Genomic DNA, 5,735 nt, shown 5'->3' on the forward strand with positions numbered 1-5,735 from the left:
TCAACCAATCATATTCTACATTGTCTTTTCCTAGCCAAAGAACAGGTCAAAAACTGCAAAATTCAACTTGCAAACTATATTTGGCTTAGACCAGGGTGGAGTGGGGCGGGAATGAATCTAATTCTAAACAAGAGAAAAATAAGTTTGGATTTATTTTCTAACCGACTCAGGATTTCAGAGTAGAAATGTTTCAGTGTGGCTGGCTTCTCTCTGCCAACACCAGGCATTTCCATTCCACGTGGGAAGAACAAAATGAGGCAAACAATCCATGATTAAATGAAAACAGGTGGATAGGGAGCTGCACTTACGTTTACCACCTGGAGAAAGAATATTTTCCTCTCGTGGTTTTTATAGACTTGGGGGCTGTTGAAGAAATCACACTGTCTATAAATTGAATCAACACTCACTAAGCTCATTGGGAGAGATTCTGTTAGGAAAACAACCTACATGGAAAACAAGCCCCTTGTTTCTACTGGATTTTACAATAGGGAGCATTCCAAGTCTGTAGACCTTAAGGTGAGAAGGAGCTAAGTATAGAAATTATCTGGTATGATTGGATTTGGGGGAGACTCTGTGTCTGTAGAGAGATAAGCGTATTTATAGCAGAAGACTGAGATTAGACAGATATTTTATTTTCTTCAACCCCCCAATAATCATCTCACCATCACTCTACCCTCTTTCCCTACCACCAACAGACTCCATCCCCTGCCTGCTTCTCCCTCAGTTTCATAGCTCTGCTCTAAAGAGCCAGCTTTTCAAAATACCTCGTTCTGCAGCCTGATGATGTGAAGCTTACTGCTGAATGTCCAGAGCTGCAAATGTTACATAATCATAACTATACACAGCACTGCAGAGCCTTATCTCTGAAAAACAGCACTGAAATGGCCACTTAAAACTCAAGTAAGCTCTCTTTCCATACCAGACTGGTCTTTCTGTAAAGACCTTCCAGGATAAAGAAGTCACTCTTCCGAAGTTCACTGCAAACTGGTTTCAGTGTAAACACATCCCAGGCGCCAGCAGCTATGCTGAGTGCTGCACGTAGTATAAACAAGGGAAAAGGGAAGGGGAAACTGCCAGACTCTTTCTGGGAGCTCTAGACCTTGCTTTGTGGGTGACCATTTACTGTCCGTTAAGCTGAGTTATAGGGGATAACTGTTACCAGCTAGAACCCTAGAACTAGAATGCAGTTAAATTGTTCTAAAGCTCATGATTTTTCCACTATCCTAAAGTTTGAGATGACTCAGAGGAAATAAATATTTAGCTTAGTACCAGGCAAAACTCTATGCACCAGAAGTATTCCTGGAAAGAGAGAACACTGTTCACTTGGGAGAAATTCTTTGATATGCCCATCCCGCCATCCTGTTCCTGGTAAGATTCTTTGTTCATGATGGGATGCTGAAGGCATGATGGACAAGAAAAGGGATCTGTCCTGCTTCTGGGAGGAGGAAGGCAGGCAAGTGAGCAGAAAGGGTCTCAAGTCTTCCGCAGCCTCCCCAGTGTTAATGAGTGCTGCTAAGTCATGTCCGGCTCTTTGTGACCCTATGAGCTGCAGCCCTCCAGGCGCCTGTCCACAGGATTCTCCAGGTAAGAATACTGGAGTGGGTTGCCGTCTAGGGGATCTTCCTGACCCAGGGACTGAACCTGGGTCTCTTACATCTGCATTGGCAATCAGGTTCTTTATCACTAGTGCCACCTGGGAAGTCCATTAATGAGTGGGGTATCCTGAAGACAGTTGGAAAATTAAGTTTTGAGTCATAACTGACCTGGAGGTAAGAGAGACTCAGCTCATGTGACCTGGGAATTGAAGGAACGGAGAAGATGCTCCTGATCTGGGAATTCAAGTGACAGTTCATGGATTCCTTTTGCTTCCTGGACTGCCTGACTCCCCTGTTAGTGAAGAAATCCCCACCTTCCCATAGAAAACCAGCTATTTAGACCAAGGGTCTGTGGCAGGAGAAGCTGAAAACCACCTCTAAAAGAGCAAACATATATTCTGCCTTCTTTAAAAATTGCCTTTGCAGGTCTGGATATGTTCAAAGTGTCACTTTGTCAGACGGCAGCAGGAAAGCCCATCACCCTCGGATAAACCTGCGCTCACAGGGAAAGCTCAGGACCCCAAATCGAAAGGACCCTGGCGTGTCACCAGGGACTCAGGCAAGTGTGACTTTAGGACTTGCCAGAATCAAGTGTTCTTTCAACAGTCTAAGTCTACCAAGAAAATGTCTGCAAAAATCAATTAGATGCTTTTTAAAGACAGTTGTTCATGCTTTTGATGCATTTTTTTCCAGTTAAAGAAGCAACAAGCAGGCCAAAAGCATTCTCCAAATTAAAATGTTAAGGTTATTCTAATTGTACCTAATCTTTATTGTTTCAGAGACCAAAATTAAAAGCACTTCATGTGAAACCATTAATCAAAATGAAGTCACTGCTCACTATCCAGAGAATTAAATGCACCAACAGGGTTTCACTTTCTAACCAGAGGATGGACCAGTCAATCATTTACTTATAATGCAGTCCCTTTAAATAATTAAACTGTATTTTCAGGTCTTATGTGCTGTATGAAGAGGAACAATGAGGTTTTTAACTGCAGAATTTCACGCTTGAATTTCCACATCTTTGGAGGAGAGAAAGCCAATGTTCTGGAGTGGATGGTGGGGATATCAACGTGTTTCCTGACGTAGTTTTTTTTTTTTTTTTTTTTCCTACAGAAAAGAACATGCTACTCATTCCTGTCCTTAGATCCAGCATGGATTATCTATAGAGCCATTTACCCCGAATTAAATAAACGCTCTATTCGCCTCCTTTTTAGCACCTTGGCGCTGCCAGTCCAAGTAGAATAGAGGAAGCACCCCCGCCCCATACAAACCTTCCAAGTTGTGAACTATCAGAGATGCAAACGTGTGTTCCATCACTGTCAGGCATGAGTGAGATCACAGCTCGCCCTCCGTCTCCTATTACTGACGACCCTTCAGCTCCACCGTCTCCCACCTCCTCTCCCTACTCCAGGCAGTAACTCTCCTTGCCTGTTCACTCGATGCCAGCCCCTGTATGCCAACTGCTGTACTGAACTACTGTACTTTTCAAGGTCCTCTACTGTAAGATTAAAAATGTTTTCTTCATATTTTTGTGTTTGTTTTGAATGTATTATATGTGTGAAAAGTATTATAAACCTATCACAGCACAGTACTATATAGATGATTGTGTTTGTTGGGTACCTAGACTAACTTTGTTGGATTTATGAACAAATTGGACTTACGGACAACCTCTTGGTATGGAACTCGTTCGCATGTAGAGAACTCACTGTATACAAATTTAGTATCATTACATGCTTTTCTGGTGCACTAGTTTTTTAGGTTTGGGGCTTTTCTGCCAATTTCACTTAGGATATGATTCACTGATAGTACAATTCACTCATTTAAAATATAAAATACAATGGATTTAAGCATACTCACATTACACAATGATAGCTACATCACTTTTTGAACATTTTTATCACTCTAAGAATAAACTACATTTATTTTAAAATATTTTTAAAATATTTATTTATTTATTTAGGCTTTGCCAGGTCTTAGCTGTGGCACAAGGGAATCTCCTGGGATCTTCAATCATGAGAACTTTTAGTTGCAGCATGTGGGATCTAGTTCCCTGACCAGGGATTGAACCCAGGCCCCCTGCATTGGGAGCATGGAGTCCTAGCCACTGGATCACCAGGGAATTCCTATTTTAAATTCCATTCCTATTTGAGTTTTGATACATGGATCACCTATGGGCCTGCTTCTCTTGACGGTTTCTTTTCTTTCTTAGTTACACTTATTTTGCTCTGTCTCCTGACATATTTGGTAGTTTTGAATGAATGCTGGACATTGCAAATGAAGTATTACAGAGGCTCTGTGTGAAGTTACTTTTTTCAGAGAAAATTTCATTTTCTTCTGACAGGAAGATAGACTGGGGGCAAATCATCTGATCTGATCAAGAATTGAGATGTTTGTCCTTGTGAGGGCTAGTCTAGTTCTAATTTTTCATTTACTCCCAGTCTTCTCAAATGAGATCCCAGCATATACACCAGGAACTCCCCTCAAAGAGCCCTGAAATTCAAATTCTCTCTCACCAGCATGATAGGTTTGTTACAAAGCTGTGCTTAATTAACATTTTAGCTTTTAGCTGCTGTTCTCTGCTTCCCTTGTATATACTTCTACTACACGTAGTTTATGACTTTGCAAGCGTTTTGCAGGTAAAACCTGAATAATATTTTAGAACCACTTCTCTGGAGTTTCCCTTTCCTCTGAGAAAATAGGCCCTCAAATTCCAGCTATTTAATAATAACCATGAGCACCAAAGTTGTCTCCTCAAGCTAGTGAGACTAGTAGGCTTGAGCTGTCATTTTTCTGCTTTGTTCTTAGCCCTCCACCTCTTGTAAATTAGTAAATAAGTCAAGAAGAAAAGTAGCCAGGAGTCCTAGACTCACCATGATACATTTTTCTTCAAAATCACGGTTGCTTTCCAAGGTCTTCAAACAGCTAGGAGAAAGGGAGATTGTTTAGTTTTGTTTGCAGTTTACTCAGTTTTTAGAGATTTCTAAGCAGTCTAACTGACCTATGTAAGCTACCTGATCATTGCAAAAAATCAGTAGTAATATTCTATTAAAAGATTTGCTGATGGAAAATGTTATGGGAGTTTCAGGTCATCATTAGTGCCAATCATAAAATTTTAACTTGATCCCCATAAAATTGAATCTGACTTGTTGCTATCTATATACATGGAAATTTATAACTGAAAAAGACCTAAGAACATATCCCTTTATAATTTCCCTGTAAGTGAGTTGATGTAAGTGACCCAACAATTTAGTGATGAAGTTGGGGGTAGAACGCTAGTCCCCAGACTTAGTCCAGTATGGGCTCCTAGGCCATGGTGCCTCATGAGTAATGCCACCACATTTTCAATAACTGCATCTCTATAACTACATCCTTCCAAAATTCCTTCAGCAGGGTTAGGTTGCAGTGACTTGGGAATAAACATATTCTTGAAGTTCTACAAGGAGTTTCTACAAATACACAGACAAATTTTAGTCAGACCAGTCTCCCAGTAGGAAACTATTATTCTTTCATCCTTTGGCTTCTATTCCTAAATAAAAACAACCCCTATGTCCGAGATAAATAAATGATGACGTCTGTAGGCAGAATCATGCTAAGAACCCAGGGCAGGTAGAATGGCTCTAGGACTGCAGAAATGTCCACATCTACTGGTGAGGACTTTGGGACTGAAACCAGAGAAGCCCATTAATCTGAAATAAACTGGAGCACGTCAGCCCAGTTCAGCTAGACAACTCCCGCGGTGCTGCTTCTGCTGCTGGCACTAAGTCCAGTTAATGGGAGTTCATGCTTCTCTCAGGAGACCCTAGGATGGGAAAGGCATCTTTAATTTTAAAAAGCAGGATAAATCTCTTTCTCACCCTTTCCCTAACAAGTGCTTCCACAAACCTGGTGGTGGGAGTGGAATTCTGTAAGGCAGTGTGTCTGCATATGGCTTTGGTCCCCAAAATGAGAGTGTATATAGTAACTGTTTGCTATTGAGTCCACAGTCCATGCTGAGTATTTGGGAGCCTTTCAACAAAACATTGGCTGAGCGACTTTCAGCCTGGCTGTCACGTGACCAGGCTACCCCAGGGTGTGAGTGATATACTCAGCTCAAAGACTTTTCAAGGGCCAGCTATAAAAACACACAGAATTCTCCCCGGT

The 5,735-nt window shown here is 41.3% G+C and overlaps 1 long non-coding RNA gene across 2 annotated transcripts; it reads left to right on the forward strand.

Moving 5' to 3' along the window:
- Positions 1-1,214: 1,214 nt before the first annotated feature.
- On the forward strand, positions 1,215-3,071 carry LOC136167893 (uncharacterized). 2 transcript variants are annotated; one of them, XR_010663120.1, is made up of 3 exons: positions 1,215-1,584; positions 2,022-2,154; positions 2,709-3,071. It is a non-coding gene; the product is annotated as an uncharacterized lncRNA (long non-coding RNA). The 2 variants fall into 2 exon arrangements; XR_010663121.1 differs by having other exon boundaries at positions 1,215-1,368.
- Positions 3,072-5,735: the final 2,664 nt, after the last annotated feature.

The sequence above is a fragment of the Muntiacus reevesi genome, chromosome 4 (genome assembly GCF_963930625.1).
Source record: "Muntiacus reevesi chromosome 4, mMunRee1.1, whole genome shotgun sequence".
Classification (NCBI taxonomy): Eukaryota; Metazoa; Chordata; class Mammalia; order Artiodactyla; family Cervidae; genus Muntiacus; species Muntiacus reevesi.